Consider the following 21,893-nt stretch of genomic DNA (forward strand, 5'->3'; position numbering starts at 1 on the left):
TCTTTAAAAAGCAGAAATAGTGTGCATAGGAGCATGCCCAATTTTTGTTCATAGCCTGGGTTATGTTTGCTTATTGGTGGTTAAATATCGACCTCCAATAAGCAAACGCTAACCATGGTGATGAACCTAAAATTTGCTGACTGCTAAGATTGCATTACTGCTTTTTAAATAAAGATAGAAAGAAAAGGAAGAAAATGGATAATACGAGTAAATAGCACATTAAAAAACGGTTAATAATGTTTTTAAAAAACATTAACGTAAGAGACACATTTTTGGTGCAGACAATTAACCCTTTGGCTGCTAAGCCATTTCCCACCTGGGTGCTAATATTTTATTTTAATTTTTTTATTTTTTAACTTTTTGAATTTTTTTTTACTTTTTTATTTTTTATTACACTGTTGGAAAGGTTAGGCGATTACCGTTCTAACGGTGGGTCTTGGGGGTCTGTAGCTGCTTAGATGCCTGAGATACAGGCTTCTAAGCAGCATGCCCCCCCTCCTATACTTAACATTGTTAAGTATAAATAAAGTTGCGCGGTGACGTCATCACGTAATAGCGCAGTGACATCATTACGTAATTGCGCAGTGACGTCACCGTGCATCACATGAAGCCCCGGCGATGCCTGTCACTCTACAGGGGTAGAAGCAGTTAGGAGCCCCCAGATCTCCCTCAAGGTGGGAGAGTGCTCATGACGGCTCTGAGCTGTCATTAGCACCAGAGTGAGAAACTCTGTGACGGCTCAGAGCCGTCATTAGCACTCAAAGGGTTAAACAATATAAATATTAATTTTGACATTAATTTATAATTACCTCGAATATCGCTATCACAGTCATCAGTTATGCCCTCAATGACCTCCGTGCCAAGCCTCTGTAGAACTTTACTTTCGAAGTCAGTCAAATTTGCGACATTTGGTTGTCCGCCTCCAGTACTATGTGCATATTGCTTTTCTTTGGCAATTTTGGCTTTAGTTTGACGCTTGATATCATTGAACCTTTTTTTGCAGGATTCAATATCTTTTTTCGTTGGTCCTTGAGCACTCACTACGTCACTCATTTTTTCCCATATAACCTTCTTATGGGCATCGGAGGTTTGCTTGACTCGACTACCATAAATATTATCATAGTATTTGAGTACTAGATCAACAAGTACAACATTCTGTTGATGCGAGAAGTTAGGGTTGCGAGTCTTCTTGGAAGTAGCTGAATCTCCGGAGCAAGCCATCTTCTCTAAGTAAATACTGAAAAGTAAATAAACAATATTCTAAGATTTCTGGGAAATGCACATTCTTATACATGTCAGCAGCTAAATGTTGCCGCTTGTATGACAATTATGACACCTAGATGGTCACGTGGGTGAAGAACAAAACCAATTAGACCGTAGACTGCTTAGTAACTTTGTTCTTTCGTGCCGAGCGAAGCTTCAAAGTTATCAATAATCCGATTGTCTTCGAGACAAATTAGACGCAAAATTTTACGGCTTGGTTTTTAGTACATTCATGTAACGAAGTTCTATCTGCATGGTGCGAATGCCGGCGGGTTAATTCGATGCGGTCTGTGCGAAAATTTTGACGCCTTAGTACATGGCACCCATAGAGGTTTCTCTGACCTATGTCGCTATGTTTCAGGCTTATAGGTCTGTTTCAAGGAACATGTATTATCAAGTTTGGAAAACCTACATTTTTTTGTGTTCTCATAAATTCTTTTGGCATTCTTTTAGAATTCCTAGGATTTTACAGTTTTTCAGGATGGTTTGGATAAGTTTGTCCGCATTTTTTTGAAGGGACACATCTCTGTTCTTCCTGTTTTTTCTAGAAAGCGTGTTTAAACTTCCTGATATTCACTGTTTTGTTCAGGCTTTGATTGGTATCAATCCTGATTATTTATAAATTTCTCCTTTTTGGAGTCTTATTTGGTTTAAAGATTTTGCAGGCTCTTTTTTTTTTTGAGTCTATATTTTCTTTGAAGATTATCTACTTTCTTGGAAAGTGTTGTTTCTTTTGACTATCTCTTCTGCTACAAGAGTTTCTGATTTATCAGCTCTCTCTTGTGTGTCTCCTTATCTGTTTTTTTCATCTAGATAAGTTGTTTTGTGGACTTCTTTTTTTCCAAAGGTTATGAATTAGAACAAAATTAGTAGAGACGTTGTTCCTTCTTTGTGTCCTAATCCTAAGAATTCTTTGAGAGTTCTTTACATCCTTTGGATGTGGTAAGAGCTTTATAATTCTATATTGAGGTTACTAGGATTTCAGAAGACTTCTAGTCTATTTGCTGTATTTCTGGTACCAGAAAATGTCAGGAAGCCTCTGACATTTCTTTGGCATCCTGATTAAAGCTTTTGTTTTTCAAGGCTTATTTCTAAACAGGGCAGGCTCCGCCTCAGAGATTTACAGCTCATTCTATTAAGTTCAGTCGCCATTTCTTCTTTTTTTAGAATGAAGCTTAAGTCGATCAAATTTGCAAATCAGTAATTTGGTCTTCTTTGCATACTTTTATTGTTTTTACCACTTTGATGTATTTGCTTCTTCTGAAGCAGTCTTTGGTAGAAAAGGTTCTTCAGGCAGCTGTTTCAGTTTGATTCTACTGCTTTTGATTTAAGTTTTTTGAGAAAAACTTAATTATTGTGTGGATTTAATTTCTCAGTGGAAATAGCTGTTTTTATTTTATCCCTCCCTCTCTAGTGACTCTTCTGCTATCCCATACATCACTAGCTCATGGACTCTTGCCAATTACATGAAAGAAAACATAATTTATGTAAGAAGTTACCTGATAAATTAATTTCTTTCATATTGGCAAGAGTCCACGAGGCCCACCCTTTTAATGGTGGTTATGATTTTTGTATAAAAGCACAATTATTTTTCCAGTCCCTCTTTTTGTATGCTTTTTTACTCCTTTTTTACTCACCCCACTACTTGGCTATTCGTTAAACTGAATTGTGGGTGTGGTGAGGGGTGTATTTATAGGCATTTTGAGGTTTGGGAAACTTTGCCCCTCCTGGTAGGAATGTATATCCCATACGTCACTAGCTCATGGACTCTTGCCAATATGAAAGAAATGAATTTATCAGGTACGTTCTTACATAAATTATGTTTTTTCAAGTTTTGTTAGTGGATGTTCCCCCCTATAACAGCTATAGCTGTGTTATGTGCCCCGTACATGATATCTCACATATGAGAACAGCTCGCAATTGGAAAAAGAATTATAAGCAAAATCTTGTCTTGTGCTCATGCCAGTTGTCGAGGCTGCCTCATTTCTACATTTCCTTAACTGTTTTCTGCTGTGGATGTTTTACTAAGTTTGCAATTTTAAACAACTTTCCAATTGACGTCTCTTTTCAAATTTGCTCTATTCTCTTGGTTCATTTTCATGAAGGGGCAGCTATGCCCTGCTGGGAGCTAGCTGAACACATCCGGTGAATACATAAAAAGAGGAACTTGTGTTCAGCAATCAATCAGCAGCTAGTTCCTAGTAATGCATCGCTGCTCCTGATATGCTTTTGAACTTAGGATACCAAGAGAACAAAGCAAATTAGATACGAAATATAAATTGGAAAGTTGTTTAAAATCATCACATGTTCTGTCTGAATCATAAAAGAAAAATGTTTGGTTTCATATCCCTTTAACACCTTCACTAAAGGTATTTCAGAGAAGAACTTGCCCAAAATACCAGAGAAATGTTAGCATTTTTGCTATCACTCCATTTAAACTGAAATAGAGCCTTGTTTTTTTTACTTGTCTAAACTATATATATATATATTAAGCAGAAAACCCAAGGTATTTATCTATCTATTTGTTATATTTCATGGCACCATTTCACTGCCAAATGCAATCATATGATTTTTTTTTATTATTTTTTTAGCTTTCTCACTTTAATTATGACACAAATGATTTTAAAAGCTTTTCTGGGATACCAATTGTTCAGAAATAGCAGACATACATGGCTTTGCCATTTGTGTTTGGTAATTAGAATGCCTCTAATTGAAGCTGCACACCACATTTCTATTATTCCTTGCAGTGAAGGAGTTAATCTGGTAGATTGTAAGGTTAATTTTACCTGCAGTGTAGAGATTACCCTCCCATCCCCTGATCCCTACCTGATCCCTCCCAAACAACTCTCTTCCCTCATTCACTCCCCACTGGTCACCACCATCTTAGGTACTGCCAGACAGTATTGTTTTTTATATATTTTGTTTCTGCAGTGTAGTGATCCTCCTTAACCGTCCCACCTCCCTGATCCCCCCAAATAGTTATCTAACCCTCCCCTCCCACTAATGGCAGCCATCTTTAGTACTGGTAGCTGTCTGCCAGTATTTTTTACATACATATATTTTTTTAATTTAATTTTTTATTATTTTGTATTTTTCTGAAGTGTAGTGGACCCACACACCTCCACCCCCATCCCCTTATGCCTCCTTTTTATCTGTAGTGTAGCTCCTCATCCCTCCCTCTTACTTCATTTTTTTCTGCAGTGTAGGGCCCATCCCACTCTCTCCAACTCCCTACTCCCTCCTTCACTGGGCCGCCCACCCTCCTCCCACTTTCCTTCCCTCACCTCCCACCGGCACCAGCAAATGATCAAAACAGATGGTGAGTGACACACACACAGTGTCACAGTCTGTAACGATCTGGCATCTGCCTTCATATGGAACCGGAGCCCTGATGGTGACAGATGTCTGGAGCTCAGGAACTCTAGCTCTGAATGCTGGAGCTTCCTGCAGCTCAAACGTATATATATGTTACACAGTACAGTGAAATACATACCACATTATGCATATATACACCACATTGGGTCAAGGGGTTAAAGGGCATTTTGTGAAGTTGATATCCAAAATGGTGAACGGTTCCAAAATAGATGCTGTTCCATTGAAAAGTGCGGAGAGTGAATGGCAAAATTACAGATGTGATGAGGCAGGTACAGAGCTCTTTTAATTCTTTCATTTTGTTTGAAATGTTATATGACTTTTTCCCACAAGATATTCGTGTCATGAATGTGTTTTATTGAATCTAGGCCTTAGTTTCAACTCCATCATTTTTATTTCATCTTTACATCAGTGATATTAGCTGTAATTTTGCTAATTGCAACAAAATCATAGACAATAACTTTTTCCAGACATTTTAGAGGACACAAAGAGGAAGCTATTCACTCCTACAACATGAAACTTTATGACAAAGCAGTCGGACAACAAACAGACGTTAATAAAAAATTCCTTCACTCTATTGTTTCTTTCTAATTTTTTTTCACGGTTCTCTGCCCCTTTTGTTAACATTGACAAGGAATAAATGGGACTCTGATAATTAGGAAGATGAGCAAAACAGAAGACGCCGCTGGCAGATGAATGAAAACATTGCAAGCAGTGTCATTGACAGACATTACCATTTTAATTAGTGCAGTTGGTTCATGAACATTCTCGTTAAAATTGTCTTTTTAATTATGTGCAGTAACCTGATGTGATTTATTCATAAAATTGTCATGTTTAAACACAATCCATTTTGCCATGCATGCTAATTTGTCAGAGGAATTTCCCATTGAAACCCATGTTTTATTTTTCCCCTTAAAATTGGGAGTTCTAAGTACTATTAAAGGGATAGCAAACCCACAAATTTTCTTTTATGATTTGCATAGAACATACAATTTTAGACAACTTTCCAATTTACTTCTATTAACAAATTTGCTTCATTCTCATGCTATCCTTTTGCTGATGGAACAGCAATGCACTGCTGGCAGGAAGCTGAACACATCTAGTTAGCCAATCACAAGAGACAAATGTGTGCAGGCACCAATTAGCAGCAGCCCCCACTAGTGTATGATATGTGCGTATTCTTTTTCAACAAGGGATACCAAGAGAACGAAGCACATTTGAAAATAGAAGTGAATTTAAAAGGGTCTTAAAATGACTTGCTCTATCTAACCCATGCACGTTTAATTCTGACTTTCCTATCACTTTAACTCTGCAGTTGTAATGTTTGCGTATTTTTTTTGTTCCATTCAGAAGAAATATATAATAAACTAGCTAAATATAAAGGTAGTAACACAAGTTAATGTTAGGCACAAAGTACCGATAGGTGATCACTTCAGTAATTACAGAAAGCTAAAAGAAAAACAAAAATCCCTCCAATTATTTCCTCGAATCTTCTGTTTAATGTAGAGACAGAAAAAATGAGATCATTGCACCCAATATCCACAGAAAAACTCAACTAGCAATGTTTTCACAGGAAATCTGGGTAAGAATATACAAATAGACCTCACAATGCCTCAGCCTTGTTCTTCACACAGCACCTAATGTTAGAGCTGTGTTACTCTGTAAAGCTCAGGAGAGTACCACAAAAAGCAATCACATGCACTGTCACATGCACTGTCACATGCACTGTCAAGTAACAAGGTCCTTTTAATTTTAATGAATGCTAAAAACAAAAAGATGAGGCATTGTGAAGCTTATGCACATATGCTTCCCCACAATTCTCTGCTTCAGTGGCAACAATTCAAGTTCAGACTTTCTTTAGGAAATGTGGAGCTGTGCACTCTATTTTGTATCACTTTACTGACAGTGGAGGGTTTTCCCACCTTTTGTAAAAAAGGGGCAGTCCTTGGGAGTGGCGAAGTGACTTCTATTGAAAGTAATAGAGCTTGTTGGATAGGGACACTTCACTCTGTAAAGCGAAGTTTGCAGGGGGCGCACTATGGAAATGAAATCCTTCAGCTAATATAAATCACATTATGCTTCTTTCTGTGTATAGCATCTAACAATCACCTTTTCACATGCATATGATTGTCTATTAGGGTATTAAGTATATTGAGTGTTTTGAGAAAAGTCGCCACCTTTTCATTTGCGAGAAAAAACTGAGATCTGTAGTGCGAAAATCTTACAGAATTACTGTAGGAATAGAGAGTCCATTTCATATATGCCCATTCAACGCCTATGTTCAGCCCATATTACGGAAAAACAACAATACTTCGTTTTGTAAGAATTCATAAGTAATTTTTGCACATTCAGTGTAATAAAAATACGATTTACGCTGTGCATATTAAAACCATTTATTCCTGTGTAATTTGAATACAAATATTACATTTTTGGTAAAATAAGATTGTTGGTGAAGAATTTTGTTATGATTTTGATGCACCTTAAAGTGAAGTTCAAGTCCGCCTCTCTAGTTAACATTTTACACATTTACTTTCGAAATTATTATCATGTTCATTCATCATTTTTCATAAAACTAAGCTTGTCGTTTGAATTTTTAATCTATATTTACCGTCGGTATTGCTGCAATTGTCCGCCCGACATTTATCCGTTTTTGATTGACAGTTTTTCCCACATTCATGACCAATTACTTTACTTCCCCCGTGGCGTCCTGCCCCTTTTCACCATCGTCATCACCCACTATTGCGCATGCGTATTACTGCGTGTCGTCCTAATCACAATGCTTGTTCACGCTTAGCGCATGCGTATTAGCCAGGATTGCGGAATCTGATACAAATACAATATAACAATGCTCCTGAAAGAAATAAGCGACGGACTGAAATTTTAAACGCATGCGCAAATGAAGATATAATACGCATGCGCATATCGAAGCCCTTGTTGTGCACGAGCTTTGAAGAGACTATTTCAGCTTCTTCTTACGCTAGATACGTCATTGCAGACAAATAAGGAAGTGGACCGGGGGAGGAGTATCAGTCAGAAACATTGGTATTATTTATATTCAATTTTCACGTAATTCATACATTTTTTTTAAAATCTAACTTAGCGACTGTGCTATTGAGAGGTTACTGTTTAAAGGGGTGATGAGCAGTGAGGTAAAATTGAACTTCACTTTAACAATACAACTATTTTCTGTGTGAATTGTTAACTTATTTATTTTGTATGATTTTAAACTACAAATTTTATTGTGCACTTTTCATACGAAAAAGGCCATATGTGCCCCTTAGCGAAACACCCTGTTTACACCACGGAAAGTGCACAATCAAAATGTAATTTTAAAAATCGTACAAAATGAATAATTGAATCATCCACACAAAAATACACTGGGAAAAAAAAAAATCTATTGTTAAAGTGCATCAAAAATTGTTCACCAAAAATAAGTAAGTAAATTACAGAGCAATAAATTGTATTAAATATGCACAGCATAAATAATCATTTAAAGGGACATGAGACCCAAACTGTTTCTTCTTTGAATCAAATAGAACATACATTTTTAAATAACTTTCCAATGTACTTGTATTATCAATGTTGCTTCATTCTAATAGTATCCTTTATTGAAGGAACAGCAATGCACTACAAGAGGTATATTTGCGCAGTCACCAATCAGCAGCTAGCTCCAAGTTCCTTAGCCTACCTAGGTATGCTTTTCAAGAAAAGATAATAATAGAACAAAGCTAATTAGATAATGTAAGTAAATTTAAAATCTATGCTCTATCTGAATTATGAAAGAAAAAAATGTTTCATGGTTTCATGTCCCTTCAATTATGCTGGATGTGCAAAAAACACATACGGCTAGATTTAGAGTTTTGTCGATAAAGACCCGCGTAGCTAACGCTGCTTTTTTCCCCAACGCACCTTTCCAACAACGCTGGTATTTAGAGTTGTCTGAGGGGCTGCGTTAGGCTCAAAAAAGGGTGCGTTGAACCTAACTTCAACTCCAACTTCAACTCTCAATACCAGCGTTGCCTACGGTAGCGGTAAGCTGGGAAAACGTGCTTGTGCACGATATCCCCATAGGAAACAATGGGGCTGAGCTGGCTGAAAAAAACCTAGCACCTGCAAAAAAGCAGCGTTCAGCTCCTAACGCAGCCCCATTGTTTCCTATGGGGAAACACTTCCTAAGTCTGCACCTAACACCCTAACATGAACCCCAAGTCTAAACACCCCTAACCTTACAATTATTAACCCCTAATCTGCTGCCCCAGACACCGCCACAACCTACATTATCCCTATGAACCCCTAATCTGCTGCCCCTAACACCGCCGACCCCTATATTATATTTATTAACCCCTAACCTGCCCCCCCCAACGTCGCCGCTACCTTACCTACACTTATTAACCCCTAATCTGCCGACCGGACCTCGCCGCCACTATAATAAATGTATTATTTGTACTCTAACCCTAACACCCCCCTAACATAAATATAATTTATATTAAACGAAATAATATTCCTAAAATTAACTTAATTATTCCTATTTAAAACTAAATACTTACCTATCAAATAAACCCTAATATAGCTACAATATAATTAATAATTACATTGTAGCTATTTTAGGATTTATATTTATTTTACAGGCAACTTTGTATTTATTTTAACTAGGTACAAAAGCTATTAAATAGTTAATAACTATTTAATAGCTACCTAGTTAAAATAAATACAAAATTACAAGTAAAATAAATCCTAACCTAAGTTACAATTAAACCTAACACTACACTATCATTAAATTAATTAAATAAATTACCTACAATTACCTACAATTAAATACAATTAAATAAACTATTCTATAATACAGACGATAGAATGCAAGCTCATTCTGATTGGCTGATTGGATCAGTCAATCGGATTGAACTTGAATCTGATTGGCTGATTGAATCAGCCAATCAGATTTTTCCTACCTTAATTCCGATTGGCTGATAGAATCCTATCAGCCAATCGGAATTCAAGGGATGCCATCTTGGATGACATCACTTAAAGGAACCTTCATTCGTTGGGTAGTTGTCGGTGAAGAAGGATGTTCCGCGCCAGAGGTCTTGAAGATGGAGCCGCTCCTCGTCGGATGGATGAAGATAGAAGATGCTGCTTGGATGAAGATGTCTGCCGGTCCGGATGTCCTCTTTTGCCTGGATAGGATGAAGACTTCTGCCGGTCTGGATGTCCTCTTCTGCACCATCTGATGAAGACTTCGGCCCGGCTGGGTGAAGACGACTCAAGGTAGGGAGATCTTCAGGGGGGTAGTGTTAGGTTTCTTTAAGGGGAGTTTGGGTGGGGTAGAGTAGGGGTATGTGGGTGGTGGGTTTTAATGTTGGGGGGATTGTATTTTTTTTAAAAGAAAAAAAAGCTTATTACTTTGAGGCATGCCCCGCAAAAAGCCCTTTTAAGGGCTGGTAAAAGTTGATTAGTTTTGTATTTTAGAATAGGGTAAGGAATTTTTTATTTTGGGGGGATTTTTTATTGTATTAGGGGGCTTAGATGAGGTGTAATTAGTTTAAACTGGTTGTAATTCTTTTTTATTTTTTGTAATTTAGTGTTTGTTTGTTTTTTGTATTATAGAATAGTTTATTTAATTGTATTTAATTGTAGGTAATTGTAGGTAATGTAATTGTAGGTAATTTATTTAATTAAATTAATGATAGTGTTGTGTTAGGTTTAATTGTAACTTAGATTAGGATTTATTTTACATGTAATGTTGTATTTATTTTAACTAGGTAGCTATTAAATAGTCATTAACTATTTAATAGCTTTTGTACCTAGTTAAAATAAATACAAAGTTGCCTGTAAAATAAATATATATCCTAAAATAGCTACAATATAATTATTTGTTATATTGTAGCTATGTTAGGGTTTATTTTACAGGTAAGTATTTAGTTTTAAATAGGAAGACTTTAGTTAATAAGAGTTCATTTATTTTGTTAGATTAAAATTATATTTAACTTAGGGTGGTGTTAGGGTTAGGGTTAGACTTAGCTTTAGGGGTTAATACATTTATAATAGTAGCGGTGAGGTCCGGTCGGCAGATTAGGGTTTAATACTTGAAGTTAGGTGGCGGTGATATGGGGGGGGGGCAGATTAGGGGTTAATAAATATTATGTAATGGTCGGCGATGTTAGGGGCAGCAGATTAGGGGTTCATAGGGATAATGTAGGTGGCGGCGATTTGAGGTCGGCAGATTAGGGGTTAAAAATATTTATTATAGTGGCAGCGATGTGGGGGGCCTCGGTTTAGGGGTACATAGGTAGTTTATGGGTGTTACTGTACTTTAGAGCACTGTAGTTAAGAGCTTTATATACCGGCGTTAGCCCATAAAGCTCTTAACTACAGTCTTTCCATGGGCGGTAGGAGTCTTGTCGGTAGAGGGTCTACCGCTCACTTCAGCCAAGACTCTAAATACCAGCGTTAGGATGATCCCATTGAAAAGATAGGATACGCAATTGGCGTAAGGGGATCTGCGGTATGGAAAAGTTGAGGCTTGAAAGTGAGCGTTAGACCCTTTCCTGCCTGACTCTAAATAACAGCGGGCGGCCAAAAGCAGCGTTAGGACCCCTTAACGCTGCTTTTGACGGCTAAAGCAGAACTCTAAATCTAGGCGATAGAAATGAATATTTATAAGTACAAAATACAGAGCATAATTGTTTTTTTTATCATAAAATGGACTGAACATGGGCGTATATGAAATTGTCTCTCAAATCCAAACGTAATTATCTATACATTTCTGCCCTACAGATCTCACTGTTTTTCTTGCAAATTTAAAGGTGTAAAACTTTTATGAAAATACTCAGAACACCAATTACTCTGAAACAAAAACCTATGCATACGAAAATATTAAGGTACAGTGCACAGAACACAGCACATTTTGATTTGTATTAGGTGTAATATTAAAGTCTAAAGTTTATTTTCTTTCATAATTGTACCAAGAATGTCAATGTAAAATGTTTTTGCTTGTGAACTTCTGATCATCCGGCGCATAGTGAGACAACAGCTCTCAAGTTACAATTAGTGTTTCTAAAGTTATTTAAGGGACCTTGATGTACTGATGAGACTTCTTAAATCATCTTGTCTGAGCAGATAGCTTTAGATCATCTCATTTGAGCAGAGAGCTTTAGATTCTCTCACCTGAGCAGAGTTTTAGACCATCTCACCTGAGCAGAGAGCTTTAGGCCATCTCACCTGAGCAGAGAGCTTTAGACCATCTCACCTGAGCAGAGAGTTTTACATCCTATCACCTGAGCAGATAGCTTTAGACCATCTCACCTGAGCAGAGAGCTTTAGATCATCTCATCTGAGCAGAGAGCTTTAGACCATCTCACCTGAGCAGAGAGCTTTAGACCATCTCACCTGAGCAGAGAGCTTTAGGCCATCTAACCTGAGCAGAGAGCTTTAGACCATCTCACCTGAGCAGAGAGCTTTAGATCCTCTCACCTGAGCAGAGAGCTTTAGACCATCTCACCTGAGCAGAGAGCTTTAGACCATCTCACTTGAGCATAGAGCTTTAGACCATCTCACCTAAGCAGAGAGCTTTATATCATCTCACCTGAGCACATAGCTGTAGACCATCTCACGAGAGCAGATAGCTTTAGACCATCTCACCCAAGCACAGAGCTTTATATGACCTCATCTGAAAAGAGAGCTTTATATTATCTCACCTGAGCACAGAGCTGTAGACCACCTTACCTGAGCAGAGAGCTTTAGATCATCTCACCTAAGCAAAGAGCTTTAGACCATCTCACCTGAGCAGAGAGCTTTAGACCATCTCACCTGAGCAGAGAGCTTTAGATCATCTCACCTAAGCACAGAGCTGTAGACCATCTCACCTGAGCAGAGGGCTTTAGATTATCTTACCTAAGCACAGAGCTTTTGACCATCTCACCTAAGCAGAGAGCTTTAGACCATCTCACCTGAGCAGAGAGCTTTAGATCATCTCACCTGAGCAGAGAGTTTTAGATCATCTCTCCTGAGCAGAGAGCTTTAGATCATCTCACCTGAGCAGATAGCTTTAGATCATCTCACCTGAGCAGAGAGCTTTAGATCATCTCACCTGAGCAGATAGCTTTAGATCATCTCACCTGAACAGAGAGCTTTAGATCATCTCACCTGAGCAGAGAGCTTTAGATTATCTCACCTGAGCAGAGAGCTTTAGATCATCTCACTAGAGCAGAGAGCTTTATATTATCTCACCTGAGCACAGAGCTGTAGACCATCTCACCTGAACAGAGAGCTTTAGATCATCTCACCTGAGCAGATAGCTTTAGATCATCTCACCTGAACAGAGAGCTTTAGATCATCTCACCTGAGCAGAGAGCTTTAGATTATCTCACCTGAGCAGAGAGCTTTAGATCATCTCACTAGAGCAGAGAGCTTTATATTATCTCACCTGAGCACAGAGCTGTAGACCATCTCACCTGAGCAGAGAGCTTTAGATCATCTCACCTGAGCAGAGAGCTTTAGATCATCTCACCTGAGCAGATAGCTTTAGATCATCTCACCTGAGCAGAGAGCTTTAGATCAACTCACCTGAGCAGATAGCTTTAGATCATCTCACCTGAGCAGAGAGCTTTAGATCATCTCACCTGAGCAGAGGGCTTTAGATTATCTCACCTGAGCAGAGAGCTTTAGATCATCTCACTTGAGCAGAGAGCTTTATATTATCTCACCTGAGCACAGAGCTGTAGACCATCTCACCTGAGCAGAGAGCTTTAGATAATCTCTCCTGAGCAGAGAGCTTTAGATCATCTCACCTGAGCAGAGAGTTTTAGATCATCTCTCCTGAGCAGAGAGCTTTAGATCATCTCACCTGAGCAGATAGCTTTAGATCATCTCACCTGAGCAGAGAGCTTTAGATCATCTCACCTGATCAGATAGCTGTAGATCATCTCACCTGAACAGAGAGCTTTAGATCATCTCACCTGAGCAGAGAGCTTTAGATTATCTCACCTGAGCAGAGAGCTTTAGATCATCTCACTAGAGCAGAGAGCTTTATATTATCTCACCTGAGCACAGAGCTGTAGACCATCTCACCTGAACAGAGAGCTTTAGATCATCTCACCTGAGCAGAGAGCTTTAGATCATCTCTCCTGAGCAGAGAGCTTTAGATCATGTCACCTGAGCAGAGAGCTTTAGATCATCTCACCTGAGCAGAGAGCTTTAGATCATCTCACCTGAGCAGAGAGCTTTAGATCATCTCACCTGAGCAGATAGCTTTAGATCATCTCACCTGAGCAGAGAGCTTTAGATTATCTCACCTGAGCAGATAGCTTTAGATCATCTCACTAGAGCAGAGAGCTTTATATTATCTCACCTGAGCACAGAGCTGTAGACCATCTCACCTGAACAGAGAGCTTTAGATCATCTCACCTGAGCAGAGAGCTTTAGATAATCTCTCCTGAGCACAGAGCTGTAGACCATCTCACCTGAGCAGAGAGCTTTAGATCATTTCACCTGAGCAAAGAGCTTTAGATCATCTCACCTGAGCAGAGAGCATTAGATTATCTCCCTGAGCAGAGAGCTTTAGATCATCTCCCTGATCAGAGAGCGTTAGATCATCTCCCTGAGCAGAAAACTTTAGATTCTCTCACTTGAGCAGAGAGCTTTAGACCATCTCAGCTGAGCAGAGAGCTTTAGACCATCTCACCTGGGCAGAGAGCATTAGATCATGTCACCTGAGCAGAGAGCGTTAGCTCATCTCCATGAGCAGAAAGCTTTAGATAATCTCACTTGAGCAGAGAGCTTTAGATAATCTCACCAGAGCAGGGAGCTTTAGATCATCTCTACTTAGCAGAGAGCTTTAAATCATCTCACCTGATCAAAGAGATTTAAATCATCTCATCTGATCAGAAAGCTTTAGATCATTTCACTTGGGCAGAGAGATTTAAAGCATATCGCCAGAAAGGGGAGCTTTAGATCATCTTGCCTGAACAGAGAGTTTTAAAACCTCTCACATGAGCAGAGAACTTTGAGATCATCTTAAGCAGAGAGCAGAGAGGGGGAAGGTGTATACATATATATGTATATGTATATATATATATATATATATATATATATATATATATATATATATATTTTATACACTGTATATGTTAGATGAGACCTCAGGATTAATTGAACATGAGTTTGTTGAACACAGCTTCTAATCCACTGTGGTCCCAACCCCCTACCAGATGGGTTAGCTGGATGAATACACGTTTATCAGGAATGAAGATCAGCATAGCTTTTGAACATTTTTTTTCTAAAGGAACTAACTCAGTGACCCTATTCATTTGACAATATATGCAGAGTTTTATAACTCCAAGACATTTGGTGATGAGAGAAAAATGTGCCTGGGAGCCCTCTGGAATTTGTCACCTAAACTTTTGTAGATTCAAAGTAACACATATGTTACAGATATACGGCTGGGGGGAAGGTGACACAAATAGAATTAAATACATTTTGCAAAGGGAACAATGCATAATCTGCTGGATTTTATATAATTTCAGATCTACATAGAAATGAATGTGCATATATATGTGTATACATATATATGTTTTGAAAACATAAAAGGTCTAACTTAGCCTCTGTGTTTTTAAGAATATTTGTGGACCTAAAAGTAAATGATTAATAATACTTAATTTTATTTCAGATGGACCATAGACAAATGAATGCTTAAATAATTTCTAACAATTGTTTCCATTTCTATTGCAGGCATCAATTCATATATGCAGAAATTGTCGGAGACATAGAACATGTTATATTACATGAAAACATATATATCAGAATGTATAAATGCCATTAATTTCAGAATAATTGGCAGTATAATTATTATAATATAATATAATGATGTTAAGGGCATACTGTGTTTCATGTCAAATTGATCAAAATAAATAATATGATATAATACAGTACATATAAACATATAACTTAATAATGTAAGGAAATTATGGCATTTATTACACATTTTAAAGAAATATTTTCTTTCAATGTGGGGTAGTAAATGTATGGCTGTGTTTGTCATGCTACATGTATTGCTATGTCTGTTTGTAATACTGCCACCCGATGGACAAGGTACAGTGTTGCGACACAGGTATTACAGCCAGGAGATGATTGGTTGTGCAGAGATGCATCTCCTTGGCAACGCACACTCACAAGGTGAACCAATAGCAGGGACAAGTTTTCGAAGGGCCACCCATATTTCACACCAATGATTACACTATAAAGTTGTATGCAGGAAAAGGTGGAGGACTGGCTGCTGAGTTTGTAACTGACTGAAACTGTTTGCGTGGGACACAGTCAAACTATAAAACAAAGTGGGCCATACTTCTCCTGATCCATTGCAATTACATTTATTTTATATGAGGTGGGACAAGTCTTGAAGCTGAATATCATTTTGGTAATGTATTAATAGATTACTATAGCAATTAAATTTAAGAGCACTCAGTATTTTAACTGTGCTCATAATCTGATATAAGGCTAAGTTTGTATCTTGCATGCTAAATAATTCATCTGAGTAAAATATAGGATATATGTATAGTTATCTTAGAATTGGTCTTAATTATAAGCAATTAAGAATTGTTCCAATCTAAATAAATAGATATTTAAATAACTGTTCATATTAAGAATATATGTACTTTTGTATCCAAGTAAGAATTGTATTAGAATCAAATTTTAGCTAAATAACTGAATATACAAATATTGATGTTTAGTGGTTTATATTTAGCCTCACTGTGTTAACTGAATGAAATTCAATTGTGAGTTCGGATTTTTAGAGATAAATTTGCATGAGCTTGCATAGCATGTTTTAAATCGTTTTTGTTTTAACGCATATAATATTGACTCATATTCTAATTATTACAATTATTTGTGTATCAACATGTTCATAGTTATTTACTAATAATAAAGAATTCAGATATTTAGATTAATTTTATTGTCTTAGCAAATGTATGTTTGATTGCAGGTTTAGTTTAAAGAAAGATTGTTAAATATATTCCCTGCCATATACTCACACATTGTTTAGAGAATTCTGCTAAGATTTTCATAAATATACTGACAATATGATGAGTGCAGATAAAATTTTTGAACTGCTACATTGTGTAATCTTTTTAGGCAGACATTTTAATGGTTATTTACATGCTGAAAATAAGTTACACATGCAATGTTAACATCCCCAGAGCATTGTAGGGAAAAAGCACACATTCTACACATCTCTATTCATTTGATATTGTGATTTTGAGAATAGCCATCATATTATTTTTAATAAAATTGACTTTATAGTAATGGGTTAAACCAAAGTTGTGCTTAGTTCAGTGCCAACCTTACTCTACATTCATGTAGTGAGTTCTGCATCTCTCTTTAATAAAATTAAAAATAAATGTAAAAAATCCATCACTTTGATCTAAAAATAACTGTTAAAATTAAAAATGTAATGTAAATTAGAGGAACGTTATATTCTTATAAGCAATTATTAGCTATTATTGTATCCATATTGGAGATAGAGTGAGATATTATTCAGATAGAAGGGTTTATTTCTACATTGCTTCCAGATGTCCCTAAAGCATACATGTTATATCGTTTTTATTTTGTGTTGGGCAACTCAATGAATACTAAACAATTCAACCAACTGTACAGCAAATTTAAGCTCTGCGTTATTCATCGTACAAGTCTTTTTGACTGGTGCTTTACATGCTAGCACAGAGGATTCTGCCTCATAATATGTATTGCTCTATTATTCAGGTATATTTGAAAAAAAAAAAATGTCCTTGAAGATACTTTAAATTCATATCAGAGCTCAATATTATTAAATTGTGTTGTATACTTCTGTGTTAATAATGAAAGCTACATAGTTATTCAACATCAGCGGCTATGCAGTTAGTTACAGTCTATAAACCTCATTTTATTCACAACAGACACGAATTGTACATACAAAATTCAAGATATTACTTTCAATGCTGCTAATTTAGTTGAATGAAATATTTGTGTAATATTGTAGCTGTGTGTTTTTTTTTAATTCTTCTATTTCAAACTGACATATTCCAAAAATATGGATACAATTACATTCATTTTATGATCTGTAAATTAATGCCACTAGTGATTCACAGGAAGATGTCAATTGTGTTATTTTTTGTATCTTTTTTCACGGTTTTAAAAATGAGATGATTATATAAAATCTGTACAATTGTGGTCAAAATCATAGACTTGTTTTGAAAGAGATGCAGAGAAGGACACATTTAAACTTTTTTTTAAACAAGTATCCATTGTCATACTTCAGAAAGGTGAGAATGGATTTTGCTAATAAAAAAATGATAAATTAAAAAAACTTTTATTGCACACGTCGACAAACTAAAAATGCATTATACAGATCCATAGATTAGATATGTGCATGGTGAAAAAAATCGGTTCGGATCGATTCAGAATTTTTCGAATTTCGGTTCGGATCGATTCGAATTCGGAAAATTTTTAATCGATTCGGTTCGGATTCATTTCGGATTCATTCGGATTCGAAGAAATTCGTCTGGATTCGTTTCGGTTCAGAAATTCGGAATTTCGGTAAGTGTTAGGTGGGATTAGACTAGTATTATGTACTGTATATTAGGTGTAACCCATAGCACAGTGATATAACCTAATATACTGTACAATACTAGTGTAATCCATGGCCATCCTAATTTACCGAATAAATCCAAACTAATTCGGATTTATTCTGTAAATTTGTCAGTATTTTAATTTGGATATTCGGTTCGATCCAAATCTCCGAATTTGCTGAATTTTAAGAATTTCCGAATCGATCTGAAACGAATTGCACATATCTACCATAGATCTAAAGCTTTATACAATATTGGCCTTTAAGGGAGAAATGTAAGTTGATGCTAGGCAAAGTTGAACAAAAAGAACATATTTACTGATTGATTAGTCTATATAAATCAGTGCTTCTTTGCATTTGCTGACTCTATTTGTGCCTTGAAGAGATGCATGACTCAGAGCACCATGATGATTATGTGAAGAGCTGATGAGAGGTATTGGGAATAATTAGACTTTGCTTATTGGTTAATTATCTATGAATTTAACAATACACATTTTAGTTTAACTGAAAATAACCTAGAGAATACAGTGCACATTTCCAAAGCTTGGAACTGTATTTGTCTATACTTTACTGTATGGTACGGGACAGTACTTAAATGGAGGCTTAGTCTTGTGTCAACCTCTGCTCTCTATATTCTAGCCTCTTCATAAACCAGCATTGACTATTAAACACCTCTCCTCACACTAAGTAATCACATCAGGAACATCCATAAGACGGTGTGTTCTAAACCATAATATTTGTATTACTCTTCTCTTGATCAAAGTCCCATATATGGAGGTGCATACATTTTTAATTAAGATGATCCATAAGAAAAGAAAAACAGGACCTTAGAATTACACTGTATATGATTAAATTGATTGTAGCATTATTGAGTCATTTTACTCACTTACTCTGCAGCTCTAGATTATGTGCTCAATATTAATTCAAAGGCAAAACAGGATACAAGCCGGATACAAATAGGTCACGGATGTGCAATTTAAAGTAACAATTTATTTAAAACAAAGTAACAAAATCACTACGGGTCTACAGCACAAATTAGCATTAACATCTAACGTGTAACCATCAAACCAGCATCTAGCATGCTGAGTTTCAGCCAGTGCAGAGAACAAAATCCCACCCTTTCTTGTTATCAGCCAATAGTGTTAGAAAAACTCTGACATACGTTTCACTATTATAACATAACTTTTTCAAGGAGATTCTGTCACATCTGTCCATGGTCATCGTTAATTGGATAAATAGTTTAACCTGTTTAATTGACATAAACAAAAGATACTGCTGGGAATCAAATCTCTGTTCCCAAGCTGATATAATAATCATTAAGCCGTAATGGCATTGACAAACTAAGATATAACATATTGTATATTAGAGCCATATTTAGGACATTGAATTATCAAATATATCAAAAAATAGTCGTCATTTTTACCTATATTTATTATGTATCTTAAATCCAATATTGTTGTATGTTTCAGAACAGTTTTTTGTAGACCTGTGTAATAAGCACACAAGAACACAACGTCGGCACTGAGAGTGAGGTACAGCTAATAGTGTCACATTAGATAAATTAATCTGGCAGTGGCATTCATAACAGATTAGAGAGGGAAGTCACTAAGTGTGTTTCAGTACTTACATAAGTTAAGTGGAATACATGTGTTTAATCTATCGTGACTGTGCTCACTTCTTCTCCCATAGACTTCAATGGGACACACTGTAAAAAAAAAAAAAAAAAAACGCATTGCTTGTGTGCTAACCTGACGTTAAAAAAAAAAGTTATAAAAACGTTTTTATAACCCTTCTTATATATAATACCCACACTTTCATATATCATTTTTTTACTGATTGCCAAATGCATATTTTGCCTGTTTTTGGACACATCTATTTTGTCCTTCCTTTCCCCATTTATACTATCACCTTGAACCAGCTGGCACGTGCAAGAGATTTGCTCTTAACCGCTAAGCAAGCACAATGCCAGACAGGAAACACATACACGTTTAGCGTCACTTCCAGTTGGCACAAACATCTGGTGTCAACATCCGGTAAGTCGACGATAAGGAGTAGGATACCAAACCTTTTAAAAGAATAACTAAAAAATACATAACACACTAAAACTAAGGCACATTTAGATGGGGTAATCAATATAATATATTTTGAAAATCTGGAGTTATCTCGGCATCACATTTTTGGCGCGAAATTTTGGGCGCGAAATTTGAGCGCAAAAGTCAGAATTACCTCATTGGCTACCCAAATACACTTAAGGTGTAGAAGCCCCAAAGCTGCTACCAGTCTTGAGAAAGGTCTTTGGGGACCGAAACGCGTTGGCTATATACTGGTATTGCAGCTTAGACTATATCTGGTGAGTAGAATACTTTTATTACTACTTTTAAGGTGACTTTATTGCACTATGTTTTTTCTTTGAACACTTTTATAGGTACAAGAGGATATTCTAAACACTGATACAACCTTTGAGAAGAGGAATATTATTTCAATACCTACACCACTAACAGTTATTCCACTTTTGAACATTCTATTTAGATATTCCAAGGCTACATACAATCACTTTGGAATATACTTCTAACAAAATCATTTATAACACAAAGGATTCACTATTTTTTCATTAAGGACTATTTTTCACATAGGGATTTTTTCATGTCTCCCCTTTTTTGACACAGTTTTAGGGCTTTTTTAGGTGTACACCTTTAATTAGTATCCTCATTTTTTTTCACATCATTTTTTTTCACATCATTATATATATTTTTTCTCACACCATCATCTTTTTCAAAATCTTTAATTTTTATTTTTGGATAAATTTTGGATATTTTTTGGATTTTTTAGTTTTTTTAACATCCACAGTTTCACATATATTTTTTCCTTTTCACTTAAATATTGGATTTTTAAGACACTATTGGAGCATTTGGATAACCACCTACTTTTTTCAGGACATTTATACTTTTTAAATGAAATAGGCCTTTCTGGACAACTGCTTTTATGGACATTTACACTTATGTATGATTGGAATTTAATTTTTGCACCTGGACACTTTTAACTCTTACCTAGTAATTTAACCTGGACATATAATAGGACAGCCATTTAGGATTTATTGGATTGGGTATTTACTCATACCATTTATTTAAGGAAATAGTATAGATTGCTGTGCAACTCTTTATATAGGGTGTACATGAGTTTTACTTGCCTGTATTGTTTTTATATTGTATTTTGAATTAAATAATTGTCATTTTTACCACATATTTTATTTCTTTGAACTCTACAATTTTATATCTACATATTTTTATAGTTTTAGATTTTAACTTTTGGACACCATCTTTAGCCACACAACCCCCAGTAGGGGCAGTGCAGTGCTGTACCTTGGCATTTTATTTTCTACTGCATCCTTCGGAATCTGGTTGGGAGATTCCGCCTATATTTGGTACAGCTTGTATGGTATTTATTGTGGCGCTGCAAGATATTAACTTATTTACACTTTTATCATTGTTTCATGCTGCACAACCATTGAACCAATAGGTAGTTACATTATACAATATACTACTTTTAGTCCATACATTCTATTAGGTATAATTTAGCGCTGGTAACATCTCTTGTCTAAATTTATATTTATATATATGTATATATATATATATCTATATATATATATATATATATATATATGTGT

Source organism: Bombina bombina, chromosome 11, assembly GCF_027579735.1.
Source record: "Bombina bombina isolate aBomBom1 chromosome 11, aBomBom1.pri, whole genome shotgun sequence".
NCBI classification, from domain to species: domain Eukaryota; kingdom Metazoa; phylum Chordata; class Amphibia; order Anura; family Bombinatoridae; genus Bombina; species Bombina bombina.